This window comes from Triticum dicoccoides, chromosome 7B, assembly GCF_002162155.2.
Source record: "Triticum dicoccoides isolate Atlit2015 ecotype Zavitan chromosome 7B, WEW_v2.0, whole genome shotgun sequence".
Classification (NCBI taxonomy): domain Eukaryota; kingdom Viridiplantae; phylum Streptophyta; class Magnoliopsida; order Poales; family Poaceae; genus Triticum; species Triticum dicoccoides.
The window spans coordinates 175957952-175981873 of record NC_041393.1 but is presented as its reverse complement, the minus strand read 5'-3'; positions in this window follow the sequence as shown (position 1 = coordinate 175981873).

Below are 23922 nucleotides of genomic sequence, written 5' to 3'. Positions count from 1 at the left end.
CGTTCTGTAACACATCATCTTATAACTAACTCATTAGTTACAATGCTTGCAAGGCTTAGGTGATGAGTATTACCGAGAGGGCCCAGAGATACCTCTCCGACAATCGGAGTGACAAAACCTAATCTCGAATTATGCCAACCCAACATGTACCTTCGGAAACACCTGTAGAGCACCTTTATAATCACCCAGTTACGTTGTGACGTTTGGTAGCACACAAAGTGTTCTTCCGGTAAACGGGAGTTGCACAATCTCATAGTTGCAGGAACTTTGTATAAGTCATGAAGAAAGCAATAGCAACATACTAAACGATCAAGTGCTAAGCTAACGGAATGGGTCTAGTCAATCACATCATTCTCCTAATGATGTGATCCCGTTAATCAAATGACAACTCTTTTGTCCATGGCTAGGAAACACAACCATCTTTGATAAACGAGCTAGTCAAGTAGAGGCATACTAGTGACACTATGTTTGTCTATGTATTCACACATGTATTATGTTTTCGGTTAATACAATTCTAGCATGAATAATAAACATTTATCATGATATAAGGAAATAAATAATAACTTTATTATTGCCTCTAGGGCATATTTCCTTCAGCTCCACCCTCGAACTCCATGGCTAAGTGAAAGTGATAAAGCATTATAGTCCGGTTGCCTCGTTTGCTGCGCTACCACCTCCTTTACAGGACCGAGACGTCGGATTAAGTGTGAAAACGCGCTATTTTTTGCGAACACCCCCGCACCTTGTGCGTGGGGGCTGAAGCCGACGACTACCATCTTTTAGGTTATACACACGTATACATGAACGGCCGCATAGGAGATATTCTATTACTTGAACGCACAAGTATAAAAGGCGCTTACCACATAAATATTGTTTTACATCATAAAAATGTTCATTCGAACGTAACATTTTTTGAGCACTACGACTCTATTACACGAGCACCACGCAGCACTTCGCCAAAATAGTGCTCGGCGGGTAACCAGTTATCATCCGAACCCGGGGTCGCAACAGCGGTGGCATCCATCTCTGTCCAATGTGTCTTCACACGAGCGAGTGCCATCTGCGCACCCTCTATGCAGGCCAACCGCTTCATCGCCTTGATATGCGGCACCGCCCCAAGAAATTGCTGCAATAAGCCAAAGTAACTCTTCGGCTCAGGCCTATCCGGCCGGACATGGGTCACTATATCCGTCATAGCAAGCCCGGACAACCTATTTAGCTCAGCCCACTCGGCCAAACGGTCGGTCAGCGGAAGTGAACGCTCCGGACTATGGAATTGAGACCAAAAACAGCTCTTCCATCTTGTGATCCTTCTGGCTTCGAAAATGCACAACGGCTTCCGCCGCACTCACTGCTAAGTCCATATAAGGGTCCTCTGGACCCCACAGTTGGCCCAGCTGAGCATACTTTGGATCCGTAAACCTTCGGCGCAGCAGAAAAGGCTTGCCAGCTACAATTTCTCCAGCCTAGCGCAGCTCTTCCTTTATAGCCCGCATTGCAGAGCGGGCATCCTTGGCTTCGGCGGTGTCCTTCTCTAGGTCTTCTTGCCCCGCTAGGCGCTCCTTCCCAAGAGCCTCATTGCGGTCGGTAGCATCTTTCAACTTCACGGCTATTTCGGCCATCTCTTCCCTGCTCCGGCAGTGTGCGGCCCTTTCGGCCGCTAACTCCTCGGCCGCCCTCGAGGCTGCCGCATTACTCCTTCTGGCCTGCTCCTTGGCTTGAGCAAGTTCGGCCCGAAGGCTCTCCACAGCAGCGGCACTATCTGCATTTCACACACATGTTGTAAGGAGCTGGCTTCGGCCCCCTTACCAAGTGACCGCACAGAAACACTTACCTTGCGACTCATCAAGTCGCCTGTTGACCAGCGTGATGTCCGCATCCGCAACAGCGAGTTGCCGCTTTAGTTCAGCAACTCCATCAGTCCGGCTGGCCCCCGGACGACCCGCCACCTGCATCGGCACGGCGGAAATTTAAACCTGTGATTTTGAACCTCGGCACGCTGTCGATTTCAACAACCTACCGAGTCTCAGGGGCTACTATCTATACAGGGCGCATTCTATATGCAAAACTGTTAAAAGGTGTGTCATTTTTATGCACCTCAAACCCCGCCAGCAAACTCCTGACGGCATTATGCAACCCACCTTCGGCGAACGAAATCCTTTCAATCACCATGCTCATCAATGCGTGGTGATCTTTTGAGATAGACGCCTTCTCAAGCAGATCCTTCAGCCGTACACCAGTTGGCGCCAAACTATCCGGCTTTGCCAAACCAGGGGGCTCCCTCCGTGACGACACTTCAGGCTCGTCCGCCCTATCCGACGGCGCCCCGGACGGAGGCGTCTCGCTCTCCATCATCTCCGGACGAAGGTCCCCCGAAGACGAGCTCATTTGCGAAGGACGGAGATCCGAACTACAAGGTAAAAACTTTAGTTATCCTCAGAAGCACAAAGAGGGATGTCCCTTATTATAAAACTCCTTTCTTTTTACTTACGGCTCGTTGGAGGGCTGATTCTCAAAGGGAGATTGTGCGGCCGGGGCCTCCCCGGACGCAGGGCCCTCTGGCGAAGATTTCTTCCCCCGTTTAGGGGCTTTTGCCCCCGGGTCCTCGGAGGCAGTCCTCTTCTCCCCTTGAAGGGAGGGATTCTCGATCCCCCCTCTTTCAAGAGCCTCCTTAGGCGAGGCAGTAGCTTTCCTGCTTTCCCCTTCGCCTTCCTCTGGAGGCGCAACCTCAAGCATCCGGACCAGCACGGAATCCGGCGCGGTCTCGGGGAGGGGGGCCAGACACCATATCAATTTTGCTTCCGCTATCCACTCCTGTTTAGAAGGAAGTTGGTCATAAGGCGAATTATCGAAAGGCAAACAAACGGTATGTCCGGACTTGGAACCACTTACTTGAGTATCCGGGCGATTGCAGCTTAGGCCGGCATCCTCGGTCAATTCCGGACGCGCCTCTTGCGATCCGAAGAATAATTTGTACATCTCCAGGGGTGTCATACCCATGAAGTGTTGAAGAATCCGTGGGCCCTCCGGATTGAACTCCCACAGCCGGAGAGGGCGGCGTTTGCAGGGCGGGATACGCCTAATCAGCATAACCTGCATTACCACCACCATATCGACCTCCCTCATTTGGAGATCTCGAATCCGGCCCTGTAGTAGGGGCACATCCTTTGACGGCCCCCAGTTGAGCCCTTGGTTGACCCACGACATCAACCGTCGTGGAGGTCCCGGGCGGAATAAGGGCGGCGGCTTTTGTCTGCGGCCCCTCGGAACGGTGATATAGAACAACTCTTGCTGCCACGGGCCGAGCTCCTCTTGGAAGGAGCCAGCGGGCCATGGGGCATCGGCCCTCCTACTTATGGCCGCCCCGCCGCACTCCGCTTGACGCCCCCTGATCATCTTCGGCGCCACATTGAAGGTCTTCAGCTATAGGCCGAAGTGAGGGGTGACGCGGAGGAAGGCTTCGTAGACAACAATAAATGCGGAAATATGGAGGATGGACTCCGGAGCCAAATCATGGAATTCCAACCCATAGTAAAACATGAGCCCTCTCACAAAAGGATCCATCGGGAAGCCTAAACCCCGACGGAGGTGGGATACAAAAACGACATACTCGCCGGGCTCGGGGGTGGGGATGGCCTGCCCTTCGGCAGGCAACCTGTGCGAAATCTCATAAGCCAGGTACTTGGCCTCCCGCAGCTTTAGCACGTCCTCCTCCGTGATGGAGGAGGGCATCCACCGGCCCTGGAGGTCAGAACCGGACATCATTGAAGGTCCGAAGCGCTCGAATCTGAAGCTCTAGGTGCTGGAACTTGGAGCGGGGAGAGGATTCGATGGAGGATTGAAGAAAAGAAACGAGCCTTGGTCTCGTTATAAAGAGGGAGAATACCAAGAGCCGTCTCCGTGACCGTTTGGGACTCGCCTTCGATAGAGGGGGCGTGGCGACGGGCGCGGTTGGGTTACCCATGTCCGTATTGATGAGAATCCCGGATTAAGGGGGAACACGATCTCTGCTTCGACAAGACGTGCCAAGGAAACCGCTTCGCTAAATGCGCTGAGGTGGTAGAGTAAAAAACGATTGAAGTAATGGCTTGGTAGTGGCGTGATGTCATGCCACAAAAAACGTCAGCAGATTGAACTTGTGTATATATTATTCTCTCTATGGTGGAATGTGGAATTTATTTTGCAGAGCCGGACACTATCCTGGTGTTCACAATCTTCTATCATTCGGAGGAGGAACCCGCCTTGCAATGCCAAGCAATATAGGCGCCGGACTTATCGTCATTGAAGCCTGGTTCAGGGGCTACTGAGGGAGTCCTGGATTAGGGGGTGTTCGGATAGCCGGACTACCATCATCAGCCGAACTATCATCGGCTGGACTATCATCATCGACCGGACTCCAAGACTATGAAGATACAAGATTGAAGACTTCGCCCCGTGTCCGGATGGTACTTTCCATGGCGTGGAAGGCAAGCTTGGCGATACGGATACGTAGATATCCTACCATTGTAACCGACTCTATGTAACCCTAGCCCTCTCCGATGTCTATATAAACCGGATGGCTCTAGTCCGTACAACAACAACAACAACCCTTACAATCATACCATAGGCTAGCTTCTAGGGTTTAGCCTCCTTGATCTCGTGGTAGATCCACTCTTGTAAACATCCACAATATCAATATCAATCAAGTAGGACGTAGGGTTTTACCTCCATCAAGAGGGCCCGAACCTGGGTAAAACATCGTGTCCCTTGTCTCCTGTTACCATCTGCCTAGACGCATAGTTCGGGACCCCCTACCCGAGATCTGCCGGTTTTGACACCGACAGGGAGTAAAAACTTTATCATTCTATTTGGGAACCATCTATAATGTTTCTATCATGGAAGATAGTGAGATCTCTTGGTTGTTATGTTGACAATGAGAGCATACCACTCAAAATTATATTCATCTCTGTCTTAAAAAGCTTCGAGCTCTAGCACTGCTATGTCTTGAGCTTGCGTTGGTTTTCCTTGAAGAGGAAAGAGTGATGCAGCAATAGTAGCGTAAGTATTTCCCTCAGTTTTTGAGAACCAAGGTATCAATCCAGTAGGAGGCTCCTCCAAAGTCCCACGCACCTACACAAACAAACAAAGAACTCGCAACCAACGCAATAAAGGGGTTGTCAATCCCTTCACGGCCACTTGCGAAAGTGAGATCTAATAGAGATAGTATGATAAGATAAATATATTTTTGGTATTTTATAATATAGATGCAAAAAGTAAAGATGCAAATAAAAGTAGATTGGAAGCAAATATGATAAGAGATAGACCCGGGGGCCATAGGTTTCACTAGAGGCTTCTCTCAAGATAGCATAAGTATTACATTGGGTGAACAAATTACTGTTGAGCAATTGATAGAAAAGCGAATAATTATGAGATTATGTAGGCATGATCATGTATATAGGCATCACGTCCGCAACAAGTAGACAGACTCCTGCCTGCATCTACTACTATTACTCCACACATCGACCGACTCCTGCCTGCATCTAGAGTATTAAGTTCATAAGAACAGAGTAATGCCTTAAGCAAGATGACATTATGTAGAGGGATAAACTCATCCAATATGATATAAACCCCATATTGTTATCCTCGATGGCAACAATACAACACGTGCCTTGCTGCCCCTGCTGTCACTGGGAAAGGACACCGCAAGATTAAACCCGAAGCTAAGCACTTCTCCCATGGCAAGAAAGATCAATCTAGTAGGCCAAACCAAACTGATAATTCGAAGAGACTTGCAAAGATAACTCAATCATACATAAAAGAATTCAGTGAAGATTCAAATATAATTCATAGATAAACTTGATCATAAACCCACAATTCATCGGATCTCGACAAACACACCGCAAAAAGAGTTTACATCGAATAGATCTCCACAAGAGAGGGGGAAAACATTGTATTGAAATCCAAAAAGAGAGAAGAAGCCATCTAGCTAATAACTATGGACTCGTAGGTCTGTGGTAAACTACTCACAACTCATCGGAGGGGCTATGGTGTTGATGTAGAAGCCCTCCATGGTCGATTCCCCCTCCGGCGGAGCGCCGGCGAAGGCTCCAAGATGGGATCTCGCAGATACAGAAGGTTACGGCGGTGGAAATTGTGTTTCGGTGGCTCCCTGGATGTTTTCGGGGTACGTAGGCGGAAGAAGTACGTCGGTGGCCGCCTGAGGGGCCCACGAGACAGGGGGCGCCCTATAGGGGGGGCGCCCTCCTATCTCGTGGAGGCCTCGGCTGCTTCTTGACTTGCACTCCAAGTCCTCTGGATCACGTTCGTTCCAAAAAATCACGCTCCCAAAGGTTACATTCCGTTTGGACTCCGTTTGATATTCCTTTTCTTCAAAATACTGAAATAGGCAAAAAAAACAGCAATACGGGTTGGGCATCCGGTTAGTACGTTAGTCCCAAAAATGATATAAATGTGTAAAATAAAGCCCATAAACATCCAAAAGGGGTAATATAATAGCATGGAACAATCAAAAATTATAGATACATTGGAGACGTATCAAGCATCCCCAAGCTTAATTCCTACTCGTCCTCGAGTAGGTAAATGATAAAAAAGAGAATTTTTGATGTGGAATGCTACCTAGCATAATTCTTAATGTACTTTTCTTTATTGTGGCATGAATTTTCAGATCCAAATGATTCAAAATAAAAGTTCATATTGACAAAAGAAATAGTAACACTTCAAGCATACTAATCAAGGTAATCATGTCTTCCCAAAATAAAATGGCAAAAGAAAGTTCATCCCTACAAAATCATATAGTTAGGCTATGCTTCATTTTCGTCACACAAAGATGTTCCCAACTTCTATACCCCCGATGACAAGCCAAGCAATTGTTTCATACTTAAATAATCTCAAACTTTTTCAACCTTCACACAATACATGAGCGTGAGCCATGGATATAGCACTATGGGTGGAATAGAATATGATGATGGGGATTGTGTGGAGAAGACAAAAAAGGAGAAAGTCTCATATTGACGACGATAATCAATGGGCTATGGAGATGCCCATCAATTGATGTCAACATGAGGACTAGGGACTGCCATGCAACGGATGCACTAGAGCTATGAATGAATGCTCAACAAAAGAAAACTAGTGGGTGTGTATCCAACTTGCATGCTCACGAAGACCTAGGGCATTTGAGGAGGCCCATCGTAGGAATATACAAGCCAAGTTCTATAATGAAAAATTCCCACTAGTATGAAAAAGACAACTTATGAGACTCACTATATGAAAAACAAGGTGCTACTTTGAAGCACAATATGTGAGACTCACGACATGAAGAACAAGGTGCTACTTTGAAGCACAAGTGTGGAAAAAGAGATAGTAACATTGCCCTTTTTATTTATTTTATTTTTTTATTTTCTTTTGGGCCTTTCTTTTTGTTTGCCTTTTTTTTCTTTTTGGGCAATGCTCTAATAATGATGATCATCACACGTTCATTGATTACAACATATGAATTACAACTCGAAACTAGAACAAGATATGACTCTATATGAATGCCTCCGGCGGTGTACCGGGATGGTGCAATGAATCAAGAGTGACATGTATGAAAAATAATGCATGGTGGCTTTGCCACAAATACGATGCCAACTACATGATCATGCGATGGCAATATGACAAAAGTAAAGTATGTCATGATGATGATGAACGGAACGGTGGAAAGTTGCATGGCAATATATCTCGGAATGGCTATGGAAATGCCATAATAGGTAGGTATGGTGGCTGTTTTGAGGAAGATATAAGGAGGTTTATGTGTGATAGAGCGTATCGTATCACGGGGTTTGGATGCACCGGCGAAGTTTGCACCAACTCTCAAGGTGAGAAAGGGCAATGCACGGTAGCGAAGAGGCTAGCAATGGCGGAAAGGTAAAAGTGCGTATAATCCATGGACTCAACATTAGTCAAAAGAACTCATATACTTATTGCAAAAATTTAGAAGTCATCAAAAATCAAGTACTACGCGCATGCTCATAGGGGGATAGATTGGTAGGAAAAGACCATCGCTCATCCTCGACTGCCACTCATAAGGATGCGCAAGCCAGGTACACTTCATGTTTCAAATTTGTTACACAACTTTAACCATACGTGCATGCTACGGTACTTGCTAACTTCAACACAAGCATTCTTTAAATTCATAATCACCAAACTAGCATGACTTTAATATCACTACCTCCATATCTCAAAACAATTATCAAGTATCAAATTGATCATAGCATCCAATTCACTTCCTATGATAGTTTTTATTATACCCAACTTGGATGACTACCATTCTTGGACCAATTTTATAACCATAGAAAATACCATGCTGTTCTAAAAGACTCTCAAAATGATATAAGTGAAGCATGAGAGACTAGCAATTTCTACAAAAATAAGTCACCGCCGTGCTCTAAAAGATATAAGTGAAGCACTAGAGCAAAAACTATCAAGCTCAAAATATATAAGTGGAGCACATAGAGTATTCTAGCAAATTCTAATCAAATAGGCTTCTCCCAAAAGGTGTGTACAGCAAGGATGATTGTGGTAAACTAAAAAGCAAAGACTAATATAATACACGACGCTCCAAGCAAAACACATATCATGTGGTGAATAAAAATATAGCTCCAAGTAAAGTTACCAATGAACGAAGATGAAAGAGGGGATGCCTTCCTGGGGCATCCCCAAGCTTAGGATTTTGGCTATACTTGAATATATTGGGGTGCCATGGGCATCCCCAAGCTTAGGCTCTTGCCACTCCTTATTCCATAGTCCATAAAAGCTTTACCCAAAACTTCAAAACTTCACAACACAAAACTCAACAGGAAATCTTATAAGCTCCGTTAGTGAAAGAAAAGAAAACCACCACATAAGGTACTGTAATGAACTCATTCTTTATTTATTTTGGTGTTAAACCTACTGTAATCCAACTTCTCTATGGTTTATAAATTATTTTACTAGCCATAGATGCATTGAAATAAGCAAACAACACACGAAAAACAGAATCTGTCAAAAACAGAACAGTCTGCAGAAATCTGTAACTAAGCAAACTTCTGGAACTCTAACAATACTACCAAAATAGGAAGTCCTGTACAATTTGTCTATTGATCATCAGCAAAAATAATCAACGCAAAAGCACGTTTCTGTGATTTAACAAAACTAAATTCGTGCGTGCAAATTTCTGTTTTTCAGCCGAATCAAATTAACTATCATCATAGGTTATTGATGTCTACTACACAACCTTCTTCTTGCAGACGTTGTTGGGCCTGCAAGTGCACAGGTTTGTAGGACAGTAGCAAATTTCCCTCAAGTGGATGACCTAAGGTTTATCAATCCGTAGGAGGCGTAGGATGAAGATGGTCTCTCTCAAACAACCCTACAACCAAATAAAAAAGAGTCTCTTGTGTCCCCAACACACCCAATACAATGGTAAATTGTATAGGTGCACTAGTTCGGCGAAGAGATGAATATACAAGTGCAAAATAGATAGTAGATATAGGTTTTTGTAATCTGAAATAATAAAAACAGCAAGGTAACAAGTGGTAAAAGTGAGCGTAAACGGTATTGCAATGATAGGAAACAAGGCCTAGGGTTCATACTTTCACTAGTGCAAGTTCTCTCAACAATAATAATATAGATAGAACATATGACAAGCCCTCAACATGCAACAAAGAGTCACTCCAAAGCCACTAATAGCGGAGAACAAACATAGAGATTATGGTCGGGTACGAAACCACCACAAAGCTATTCTTTCGGATCGATCTATAAAAGAGTTCGTACTAGAATAACACCTTAAGACACAAATCAACCAAAACCCTAATGTCACCTAGATACTCCATTGTCACCTTAAGTATCCGTGGGCATGATTATATGATATGCATCACACAATCTCAGATTCATCCAACCAACATAAAAGTACTTCAAAGAGTGCCCCAAAGCTACTACCGGAGAGTCAAGAACGTGTGCCAACCCCTATGCATAGGTTCCCAAGTGTCACGAAACCCGCAAGTTGATCACCAAAACATACATCAAGTGGATCAATAGAATAACCATTGTCACCACGGTTATCCCACGCAAGACATACATCAAGTGTTCATAAAAGACTCAATCCGATAAGATACCTTCAAAGGGGAAACTCAATTCATCACAAGAGAGTAGAGGGGGAGAAACATCATCAGATCCAACTACAATAGCAAAGCTCGGGATATGTCAAGATCGTGCCATAGAGGGAACACAAGAGAGAGAACTCGAGAGAGAGAGAGAGAGAGAGAGAGAGAGAGAGAGATCAAACACATAGCTACTGGTACATACCCTCAGCCCCGAGGATGAACTACTCCCTCCTCGTCATGGATAGCATCGGGATGATGAATATGGCCTCCGGTGATGGGATCCCCCTCCGGCAGGGTGCCGGAACAGGGTCCCGATTGGTTTTTGGTGGCTACATAGGCTTGCGACGGCGGAACTCCCAATCTATTTTCTGTTCTGGAAGTTTTAGGGTACGTAGATATATATGGGTGCAGGGAGAACGTTGGTGGAGCTATGGGGGCCCCACAAGGCAGGGGGCGCGCCCAGGGGGGAGGGCGCGCCCCCCACCCTCGTGAGCACCCCCCGTATCTTCTGACGTGGGGTCCAAGTCCATCGGGTGGGTTTTCTTCCAAAAATAACTTCTCTAGTTGATTTCGTTCCGTTTTGACTCCGTCTGATATTCCTTTTCCTCGAAACACTGAAATAGGCATAAAACAGCAAATCTGGGTTGGGCCTCCGGTTAATAGGTTAGTCCCAAAAGTAATATAAAAGTGGATAATAAAGCCCAATATTGCCTAAAACAGTAGATAAAGTAGCATGGAGCAATCAAAAATTATAGATACGTTGGAGACGTATCAAGCATCCCCAAGCTTAATTCCTGCTCGTCCTCGAGTAGGTAAATGATAAAAAAGAATTTTTTATGCGGAGTGATACTTTGGCATAATTTCAATGTAAAACTTCTTAATAGTGATATGAATATTCAGATCCGAAAGATTCAAGACAAAAGTTCATATTGACACAAAAATAATAATACTTCAAGCATACTAATCAAAGCAATCATGTCTTCTCAAAACAACATGGCAAAAGAAAGTTCATCCCTACAAAATCATATAATTAGGCTATGCTTCATTTTCGTCACATAAAGATGTTCCCAACTTCTATACCCCCGATGACAAGCCAAGCAATTGTTTCATACTTAAATAATCTCCAACTTTTTCAACCTTCACGCAATACATGAGCGTGAGCCATGGATATAGCACTATGGGTGGAATAGAATATGTTGGAGGGGATTGTGTGGAGAAGACAAAAAAGGAGAAAGTCTCATGTTGACGAGGCTAATCAACGGGCTATGGAGATGCCCATCAATTGATGTCAACATGAGGAGTAGGGATTGCCATGCAACGGATGCACTAGAGCTATAAATGCTCAACAAAAGAAAACTAGTGGGTGTGCATCCAACTTGCTTTCTCACGAAGACCTAGGGCATTTGAGGAAGCCCATCGTAGCAATATACAAGCCAAGTTCTATAATGAAAAATTTCCACTAGTATATGAAAGTGATAACACATGAGACTCTCTACATGAAAAGCATGGTGCTACTTTGAATCACAATATATGAGACTCACTACATGAAGAGCAAGGTGCTACTTTGAAGCACAAGTGTGGAAAAAGAGATAGTAGCATTGCCCTTTTTATTTTCTTTTTTTTATTATTTTCTTTTTTGGGGGCCTTTTTTTGGCCTTTATTTTTTTTGATTGGGCAATGCTCTAATAATGATGATCATCACACTTCTATTGATTACAACACAAGGATTGCAACTCGAAACTTAGAACAAGATATGACTCTATATGAATGCCTCCGGCGGTGTACCGGGATGGTGCAATGAATCAAGAGTGACATGTACGAAAAATAATGCATGGTTGCTTTGCCACAAATACGATGTCAACTACAAGATCATGCAATGGCAATATGACAAAAGTAATGCATGTCATGATGATGATGATGGAAGTTGCATGGAAATATATCTCGGAATGGCTATGAAAATGCCATAATAGGTAGGTATGGTGGCTGTTTTGAGGAAGATATAAGGAAGTTTATGTGTGATAGAGCGTATCGTATCACGGGGTTTGGATGCACCGGCGAAGTTTGCACCAACTCTCAAGGTGAGAAAGGGCAATGCACGGCACCGAAGAGGCTAGCAATGGCGGATAGGTGAGAGTGCGTATAATCCATGGACTCAACATTAATCAAAAGAACTCATATACTTATTGCAAAAATTTAGAAGTCATCAAAAATTCAAGTACTACGTGCATGCTCCTAGGGGGATAGATTGGTAGGAAAAGACCATCGCTCGTCCCCGACCGCCACTCATAAGGATGCACAAGCCAGGTACACTTCATGTTTCAAATTTGTTACATAACTTTAACCATACGTGCATGCTACGGGATTTGCAAACTTCAACACAAGTATTTCTCAAATTCATGATCACCCAACTAGCACGACTTTGATATTATCACCTCCATATCTCAAAACAATTATCAAGCATCAAACTTATCTTAGTATTCAATTCACTCAAAAGAAAGGTTCACATATCTTGAATACCAAGTATATTGACATTAAGCAAATTACCATGCTATTGAAGACTCTCAAAATAATCTAAGTGAAGAATGAGAGATCAAAAGTTTCTTCAAAACAAAACTACGACCAAGCTCTAAAAGATATAAGTGAAGCACTAGAGCAAAGATTATTACGCTCAAAAGATATAAGTGAAGCACATAGAGTATTCTAGCAAATTCCAATTAATGTATGGCTCTCTCTCAATAAAGAATTTCAGATCTTGATACTTCATTCAAACAGCAAGCAAAGCTAAAGAAAACTACCATGCAAGGATAGCACAACTCATGTGAAGAAGCAAAAACTTAGGCTCAACCGATACTAATCGATAGTTGTTGAAGAAGAAAGGTGGGATGCCTACCGGGGCATCCCCAAGCTTAGATGCTTGAGACTTCTTGAAATATTATCTTGGGGTGCCTTGGGCATCCGCAAGCTTGAGATTTTGTGTCTCCTTAATTCCTCGCATATCATGGTTTCTCTTCTTTTATCAAAAGCTTCATTCACAACAAACTCAACAAGAACTCATGAGATAGGTTAGTATAAACCAATGCAAAACCTTATCATTCTCTACTGTAACAAATCACTAAAATTATTATTCAACATTTAATACTAAATGCCTCTGCATATTTAATACTCCTATCATCAAATCGAATCATTAAACAAGCAAACATATGCAAACAATGCAACCATAACAGCAATCTGCCAAAACAGTACAGTCTGTAAAGAATGCAAGAGTATCAATACTTCCCTGACTCCAAAAATTATGAACTAAAATTCCCACTGTAATAAATTTATCAGAGCTCAACATTCAAAAATATTCAACGTTAGACCATGCTCTGACTTTTCTAGGGAATTTTTGCAACTGCGGTAAACTTTATGTTTTCAAACAGCAACATGCAAACTAGCAAAATAAGCATGGCAAAGGCTATCCTTGACCTTTTTATTGAAACTAAAGAGGCAAAACATTATTATAACTAACAGCAAGCAAAAACTAACAAAATAAAATGACGCTCCAAGCAAAACACATATCATGTGGTGAATAAAAATATAGCTCCAAGTAAAGTTACCGATGAACGAAGACGAAAGAGGGGATGCCTTCCGGGGCATCCCCAAGCTTAGGCTCTTGGTTATCCTTGAATATCTTGGGGTGCCATGAGCATCCCCAAGCTTAGGCTCTTGCCATTCCTTATTCCATAGTCCATCGAATCTTTACTCAAAACTTGAAAACTTCAACCACACAAAACTCAAAACAAAACTTGTAAGCTCCGTTAGTATAAGAAAATAAAACTACCACTGAGGTACTGTAATGAACTCATTCAAAATTCATGTTGGTGTAATATCTACTGTACTCCAACTTATCTATGGTTCATACCCTCCGATACTACTCATAGATTCATCAAAATAAGCAAACAACACATAGAAAACAGAATCTGTCAAAAACAGAACAGTCTGTAGTAATCTGTATACAACGTATACTTCTGGAACCCCAAAAATTATGAAATAAATTTCTGGACCTGAGGAATTTTTCTATTAATCATCTGCAAAAAGAATCAACCTAAAATCACTCTCCAGTAAAAAATGGCAGCTAATCTCGTGAGCGCTAAAGTTTCTGTTTTTCACAGCAAAATCACATAAACTTCACCCAAGTCTTCCCAAAGGTTCTACTTGGCACTTTATTGAAACAAAAGCTATAAAACATGATTACTACAGTAGCATAATCATGTGGACACACAAAAACAGTAAGTATAAATATTGGGTTGTCTCCCAACAAGCGCTTTTCTTTAATGCCTTTTAGCTAGACATGATGATGGCAATGATGCTCACAAAAAAAGATAAGAATTGAAACATAACGGGAGCATCATGAAGCATATGACTAGCACATTTAAGTCTAACCCACTTCCTATGCATAGGGATTTTGTGAGCAAACAACTTATGGGAACAATAATCAACTTGCATAGGAAGGTAAAACAAGCATAACTTCAAGATTTTAAGCACATAGAGAGGAAACTTGACATTATTGCAATTCCTACAAGCATATATTCCTCCCTCATAATAATTTTCAGTAGCATCATGAATGAATTCAACAATATAACCAGCACCTAAAGCATTCTTTTCATGATCTACAAGCATAGAAAATTTACTACTCTCCACATAAGCAAACTTCTTCTTTATAGCATACGTATCATCACAATAATCATCATAAATAGGAGGCATGCTTTCATCATAGTAAATTTGCTCATCAAAGCTTGGGGGACAAAATATATAATATTCATCAAACATAGCTTCCCCAAGCTTGTGGTATCATTAGCATCATGGATATTCAAGGAATTCATACTAACAACATTGCAATCATGCTCATCATATAAAAACATTCTATAGATTTCTTCTTCTAGCACTTGAGCACAATTTTCTTTTCCATCATACTCACGAAAGATATTAAAAAGGTGAAGCGTATGAGACAAACTCAACTCCATTTTTTGTAGTTTTCTTATATAAACTAGACTAGTGCTAAAACAAGAAACAAAAAGATTCGATTGCAAGATCTAAAGATATACCTCCAAGCGCTAACCTCCCCGGCAACGGCGCCAGAAAAGAGCTTGATGTCTACGACACAACCTTCTTCTTGTAGAAGTTGTTGGGCCTGCAAGTGCACAGGTTTGTAGGACAGTAGCAAATTTCCCTCAAGTGGATGACCTAAGGTTTATCAATCCGTAGGAAGCGTAGGATGAAGATGGTCTCTCTCAAACAACCCTGCAACCAAATAACAAAGAGTCTCTTGTGTCCCCAACACACCCAATACAATGGTAAATTGTATAGGTGCACTAGTTCGGCGAAGAGATGAAGATACAAGTGCAAAATAGATAGTAGATATAGGTTTTTGTAATCTGAAATAATAAAAACAGCAAGGTAACAAGTGGTAAAAGTGAGTGTAAACGGCATTGCAATGATAGGAAACAAGGCCTAGGGTTCATACTTTCACTAGTGCAAGTTCTCTCAACAATAATAACATAGATAGAACATATGACAAGCCCTCAACATGAAACAAAGAGTCACTCCAAAGCCACTAATAGCGGAGAACAAACGTAGAGATTATGGTCGGGTACGAAACCACCACAAAGCTATTCTTTCGGATCGATCTATAAAAGAGTTCGTACTAGAATAACACCTTAAGACACAAATCAACCAAAACCCTAATGTCACCTAGATACTCCATTGTCACCTCAAGTATCCGTGGGCATGATTATATGATATGCATCGCACAATCTCAGATTCATCCAACCAACATAAAAGTACTTCAAAGAGTGCCCCAAAGCTACTACCGGAGAGTCAAGAACGTGTGCCAACCCCTATGCATAGGTTCCCAAGTGTCACGAAACCCGCAAGTTGATCACCAAAACATACATCAAGTGGATCAATAGAATAACCCATTGTCACCACGGTTATCCCACGCAAGACATACATCAAGTGTTCATAAAAGACTCAATCCGATAAGATAACTTCAAAGGGGAAACTCAATTCATCACAAGAGAGTAGAGGGGGAGAAACATCATAAGATCCAACTACAATAGCAAAGCTCGGGATACATCAAGATCGTGCCATAGATGGAACACGAGAGAGAACACGAGAGAGAGAGAGAGAGAGAGAGAGAGATCAAACACATAGCTACTGGTACATACCCTCAGCCCTGAGGGTGAACTACTCCCTCCTCGTCATGGATAGCGCCGGGATGATGAAGATGGACTCCGGTGATGGGATCCCCCTCCGGCAGGGTGCCGGAACAGGGTCCCGATTGGTTTTTGGTGGCTACAGAGGCTTGCGGCAGCGGAACTCCCGATCTATTTTCTGTTCTGGAAGTTTTAGGGTACGTAGATATATATGGGTGCAGGGAGAACGTCGGTGGAGCTACGGGGGCCCCACGAGGCAGGGGGCGCGCCCAGGGGGGAGAGCGCGCCCCCCACCCTCGTGAGAACCTCCCGTATCTTCTGACGTGGGGTCCAAGTCCATCAGGTGAGTTTTCTTCCAAAAATAACATCTCCAGTTGATTTCATTCTGTTTTGACTCCGTCTGATATTCCTTTTCCTCGAAACACTGAAATAGGCATAAAACAGCAAATCTGGGCTGGGCCTCCGGTTAATAGGTTAGTCCCAAAAGTAATATAGAAGTGGATAATAAAGCCCAATATTGCCTATAACAGTAGATAAAGTAGCATGGAGCAATCAAAAATTATAGATACATTGGAGACGTATCAGTTATCCTATAGGTTCTACTCGGCACAAACACTAATTAAAAGACAAAAACACATCTAAACAGAAGGTAGATGCAAGATTTATTACTAAACAAGAACAAAAACAAAAAACACAAAGAAAATTGGGTTGCCTCCTAACTAGCGCTATCGTTTAACGCCCCTAGCTAGGCATAAAAGCGAAGATAGATCTAACAAGTGCCATCTTTGGCACTAAATTCATAAGTAGCCCGCATGATAGATTCATAAGGTAATTTGACTTTCTTTCTTGGAAAGTGCTCCATGCCTTTCTTTAATGGAAATTGGAATCTAATATTCCCTTCCTTCATATCAATAATCGCGCCAATCGTTCTAAGGAAAGGTCTACCAAGAATAATAGGGCAAGAAAGATTGCAATCTATATCAAGAACGATAAAATCCACGGGCACCAAATTTCTATTTGCAACAATGAGAACATCACTGATCCTTCCCATTGGCTTTTTAATGGTGGAATTCACTAGGTGCAAATTTAAAGAGCAATCATAAAGATCATGGAAACCTAGAATATCACATAAAGTTTTCAGAATCGTGGAAACACTAGCACCCAAATCACACAAAGCAAAACACTCATGATCTTTAATTATAATCTTTATAGTAGGTTCCCACTCATCATTAAGTTTTCTAGGTATAGAAACTTCCAAATTAAGTTTTCCATCTTAATATTGCATCAAGGCATCAACGATATGTTTAGTAAAAGCTTTATTTTGACTATAAGCATGAGGAGAATTAACAACGGATTGCAACAAGGAAATACAACCTTCTAAAGAACAATTATCATAATGAAATTCCTTGAAATCCGAGATGGTGGGTTCAATGCTATTTAAAGTTGTGACCTCTCCAATCCCACTTTTACCAAATTTAGCATCAAGATCTAAAAACTCCGAATTCTTGGGACGCCTTCTAGGTAAAGTTAACACATCAAGATTCATATTGCAAAACAAAGATCTAATAGGAGACGCATCAATAACTTTAAGATCCTCATCATTATTTTCATCTAACTTTTCTGGTTTGGCGGCCATCTTATTGACTAAGGTGCCTTGCTTATCAGAAATTTTGGCTATAGCATTTTCAAGCTGGGCAATTTGAGAGTTCACACCATAAAATTCTTTATTCATATCATCAAGCTCTTTGTTCATAAACCCCAAAAAACCTTTTTGTTCCTTAAGCTCTTTTCTAAAGAAATTATTATGCTCAAATTGCAAATTCATAAAGCTTCTAATATTTGATTCAATCTCTTCCAACCTTCTAAGAAGGTGGTCGGAACCCTTAGGCAAAGCCATAAGGACAAACAAGCACACAAGCAAGCAGAAAAAAAGGCAAGCGAATGAGAGAGGAGGAGATTGGGAAAGAGAGGGCGAATAAAACAGCAAGGGTGAAGTGGGGGAGAGGAAAACGAGAGGCAAATGGCAAATAATGTAAATGTGAGGGAGATGAGTTTGTGATAGGTACTTGGTATGTCTTGACTTGAGCGAAGACCTCCCCGGCAACGGTGCCAGAAATCCTTCTTGCTACGTCTTGAGCTTGCGTTGGTTTTCCTTGAAGAGGAAAGGGTGATGTAGCAATAGTAGCGTAAGTATTTCCCTCAGTTTTTGAGAACCAAGGTATCAATTCAGTAGGAGGCTCCTCAAAAGTCACACGCACCTACACAAACAAACAAAGAACTTGCAACCAACGCAATAAAGGGGTTGTCAATCCCTTCACGGCCACTTGCGAAAGTGAGATCTAATAGAGATAGTATGATAAGATAAATATATTTTTGGTATTTTATAATATAGATGCAAAAAGTAAAGATGCAAATAAAAGTAGATTGGAAGCAAATATGATAAGAGGTAGACCCGGGGGCCATAGGTTTCACTAGAGGCTTCTCTCAAGATAGCATAAGTACTACTGTGGGTGAACAAATTACTGTCGAGCAATTGATAGAAAAGCAAATAATTATGAGATTATCTAGGCATGATCATGTATATAGGCATCATATCCACAACAGGTAGACCGACTCCTGCCTGCATCTACTACTATTACTCCACACATCGACCAACTCCTGCCTGCATCTAGAGTATTAAGTTCATAAGAACAGAGTAACGCCTTAAGCAAGATGACACGATGTAGAGGGATAAACTCATGCAATATGATATAAACCCCATCTTGTTATCCTCGATGGCAATAATACAATACGTGCCTTGCTGCCCCTGCTGTCACTGGGAAAGGACACTGCAAGATTGAACCCAAAGCTAAGCACTTCTCCCATGGCAAGAAAGATCAATCTAGTAGGCCAAACCAAACTGATAATTCGAAGAGACTTGCAAAGATAACTCAATCATACATAAAAGAATTCAGTGAAGATTCAAATATTATTCATAGATAAACTTGATCATAAACCCACAATTCATCGGATCTCGACAAACACACCGCAAAAAGAGTTTACATCGAATAGATCTCCACAAGAGAGGGGGAGAACATTGTATTGAGATCCAAAAAGCGAGAAGAAGTCATCTAGCTAATAACTATAGACCCATAGGTCTGTGTAAACTACTCACAACTCATCGGAGGGGCTATGGTGTTGATGTAGAAGCCCTCCATGGTCGATTCCCCCTCCGGCGAAGCGCCGGCAAAGGCTCCCAGATGGGATCTCGCGGATACATAAGGTTACGGCGGTGGAAATTGTGTTTCGGTGGCTCCCTGGATGTTTTCGGGGTACGTGGGCTTATATAGGAGGAAGAAGTACGTCGGTGGCCGCCCGAGAGGCCCACGAGACAGGGGGCGCGCCCTATAGGGGGGGGCACCATCCTATCTCGTGGAGGCCTCGGCTGCTTCTTGACTTGCACTCCAAGTCCTCCGGATCATGTTCGTTCCAAAAATCACGCTCCCGAATGTTTCATTCCATTTGGACTCCGTTTGATATTCCTTGTTTTCGAAATACTGAAATAGGCAAAAAAAATAGCAATACGGGCTGGGCCTCCGGTTAGTAGGTTAGTCCCAAAATGATATAAATGTGTAAAATAAAGCCCATAAACATCCAAAAGGGGTAATATAATAGCATGGAACAATCAAAAATTATAGATACATTGGAGACGTATCAGGCACCTCTGCAAATCCCTGCTTCTCTCTACGAAGGGCATATATATTTACTTTTATTGTTGAGTCATCATCTTCTTATTAAAGCAGTAGCTAGAGAGCATTATTGTCATTTGATGCATTGTTTTTAGTTGATGTTGAGTATGAGTGTGACTGGATCTCTTTTTCCATGAATTACAATGTCTAGTCAGTGCTTGAACTTCATATGTGCTCTACATTTATGTTTTGTGGTCTCATAAAGGGCTAGCGAGATACCATTATGTCATATTATATCATGACTGTTTTGAAAAAAGTGTTCATCCAAGATATCTTATTATTGCTCGCTAGTTGATTATGCCATTGATATGAGTAAACATGAGACCTAAATGTTATTATGAATATGGTTAGTTCATAATCTTTGTTGGAAACCTGAACATCAATTAGACATAGTTGCAACAACAAGATCAAACAGAGTTTGTAAAAGTTTTTCTTTGCCACTTTCAGTTTGTCAACTAAATCGCTTGAGGACAAGCAATGGGATAAGCATGGGGAAGTTGATACGTCCCATCATATCTAATTTTCCAAACTCTTTTGCCCTTGTTTTGGACTATAATTTGCATGGTTTGAATGAAACTAATCCGGATTGACACTATTTTCAGCATAATTGCCTTGGTGTTATTTTCGTGCAGAAATCAAAGTTCTCGGATTGACCTGAAAATTTATGGAGATTTTTTGTGGAATAAATAAAAAATACTAGTGGAAAAAGATACCCGAGGGGGCCACCCAGAGGCCACAAGCCCTGCAGGCTCGCCTACCCCCCCCCCCCAGGGTGCGCCTCCCAGGCTTGTGGGGCCCCTGGACCTCCTACAATACTAACTCCAACTCCATATATTCCTATTTGCGGAGAAGAAAATCAAGGAGAAGGATTCAGCATGTTTCATGATACGGAGCCGCCGCCACCTCCTGTTCTTCCTTGGGAGGGCTGATCTGAAGTCTGTTTGGGCTCCAGAGGATGGAATCTGTCGCCATCATCATCAACCTTCCTGCATCACCAATTTCATGATGCTCACCACTCGGAGTGAGTAATTCCATCGTAGGCTTGCTGGGCGGTGATGGGTTGGATGAGATTTATCATGTAATCGAGTTAGTTTTGTTATGGTTTGATTCCTAGTATCCACTATGTCCTAATATTGACGTTGCTATGACTTTGTTATGCTTAATGCTTGTCACTAGGGCCCGAGTGCCATGAATTCAGATCTAAACCTATTATGTTATCATGAATATATATGTGTTCTTGATACGATCTTGCAAGTTGTAGACACCTATTATGTGTTATGATCCGCATACCCCGAGGTGACAATAATTGGGATTCTCTCTGGTAAATACCGTAGTTTCAGCAGTTCATGTATTCACTAAGTGCTAATAATTTATTCCGGTTCTCTATTAAAAGTGATATCCCTTAGTTTCCTTATGGACCCTGCTGCCATGGGAGGGTAGGACAAAAGATGTCATGCAAGTTCTTTTCCATAAGCATGTATGACTATATATGGAATACATGCCTACATTATATTGATGAATTCGAGCTAGTTCTGTGTCGCCCTAGGTTATGACTGCTACATGATGAATATTATCCAACACAATTATCCATCGCTGATCCAATGCCTACGAGCTTTTCACATATTGATCTTTGCTAAGTTACTTTTTCTGTGCTACTGTTACAATCACTACAAAACTGCTACTGCTACTATTGCCACTGTTGCCGTTACTTCCATATTATAAATAATTTGCTTCAGATATTAAGTCTTACAGGTGTGGTTGAATTGACAACTCAACTGCTAATACTCGCGAATATTCTTTCGCTCCCCTTGTGTCGAATCAATAAGATTGGGTTGAATACTCTACCCTCGAAAAGTGTTGCGATCCCCTATACTTGTTGGTTGTCAGCAGCCCAGAGGAAGAACTTCCATGTCTTGGAAGAAAGTGTGACCCTATGTCCACCAGGACAGTTGAGGCACCATCATAGAGCTTGTCAAGGTGTCTCCACCAGCAACCACATAAGAGGCCGGTGACATAGGTTGAGTGGGCAGTTGCAGCTCTTCTATTAGTTTGGCATCCACAAATGAACAATTCGCCCCTAAATCAATCAGAATGAGAATGTTGCACTTGCTGATCATGCCATGCAAGCGCATCGTCCGGCATTTGACTGGTGGTGCCGGTGAGCGGGCATTGGCGAGCAACATAACCTCTTCTTCTGAGCTGGAATCTGACATATGCTAAGGATCAGGGGGGTCGTCCAACTGCAGAACCTCCAGTAACTCCTCCATGATATATAAAGGTACTTTGTCCGGGTATTTGTGGCCTCTTGCCCATGGCTCGCCGCATTTGAAGCATAAGCTCTTAACCTTGCGATATGCACATAGGGCCTCTAGTTTCTCTACTAATTTCCTGGTATCATCTGTCGTTACTGGTTGCTTGCCCTTCTCTATATTGGATTGTTTGGTCCCTGAACGCTAGTTGTATTTTGAGTTCCCACCAGACTTATTGGTCTCCAGTTCCGCTTCCTACAACAAGGCCAAACAGCTATCAGTATCGACGTCCTTCGGTTGGTGCACAATAACAGATGTACGAATTTTAGAACGTTCACCTGCTACATATCTTTCAAAAATAGAACTTCACTAGTGTGAGGATTGATACATCTCCAATGTATCTATAATTTTTGATTGTTTCATGCTATTATATTATCTGTTTTGGATGTTTCATATGCATTAGTATACTATTTTATATCATTTTTTGGGACTAACCTATTAAGCTAATGCCCAGTGCTAGTTGTTGTTTTTTCCTTGTTTTTGGCTTTTTCGAAAAGGAATATCAAACGGAGTCTAAACGGAATAAAACTTTCGTGGTGATTTTTCTTGGACAAGAAGACACCTAAGTGACTTGGAAAGAGGGCCCGAAGAGTCCCGAGGAGACCACAAGCCCTCAGGGCGTCCCCCTGGCTTGTGGGCCCCTCGTGAGTCCCCCAACCCTAATCTTTGCACTATAAATTCCAAAATATTCCCCAAACATCGGAAGCGTCCACAAAAATACTTTTCCACTACCTCAAGCCTCTGACCTCGTGAGATCCCATCTTGGGGTCTTTTTCAATGATCTGCCGGAGGGGGATTCGATCATGGAGGGCCTCTACATCAACCTTGTTGTCCTACCGATGATGTTTGAGTAGTTTACCACAGACCTACGGGTCCATAGCTAGTAGCTAGATGGCTTCTTCTCTCTCTCTCTGATATTGAATACCATGTTCTCCTTGATGTTCTTGGAGTTCTATCCGATGTAATCTTCTTTTGCGGTGTGTTTATTGAGTTCCGATGAATTGTGGATTTATAATCAGATTATCTATGAATATTATCTGAGTCTCCTCTGAATTCTTATATGCATGATTTGATAGCTTTGTATTTCTCTTCAATTTATTAATTTGGTTTGGCTAACTAGATTGATCTATCTTGCAATGGGAGAGGTGCTTTGTGATGGGTTCAATCTTGCGGTGTCCTCTCCCAGTGATAGAAGGGGCAGCGAGGCACGTATTGTATTATTGCCATTAAGAGTAAAAAGATTGGGTTTATATCATATTGCTTGAGTTTATCCCTCTACATCATGTCATATTGCTTAAAGTGTTACTCTGTTCTCTTGAACTTAATACTCTACATGCATGCAAGAGTCGGTCGATGTGTGGCATGATAGTACTATAGTAGTATATGAAGAATTGTTTTAGTCTACTTGTCATAGACATCATGCCTATATTCATGATCATTGCCTTAGATATCGTCATAACTATGCGCTTTTCTATCAATTGATCAATAGTAATTTGTTTACCCACCGTATGCTTTATTCAAGAGAGAAGCCTCTAGTGAAACCTATTCTCCATTATATATTTTTAGATCTCTA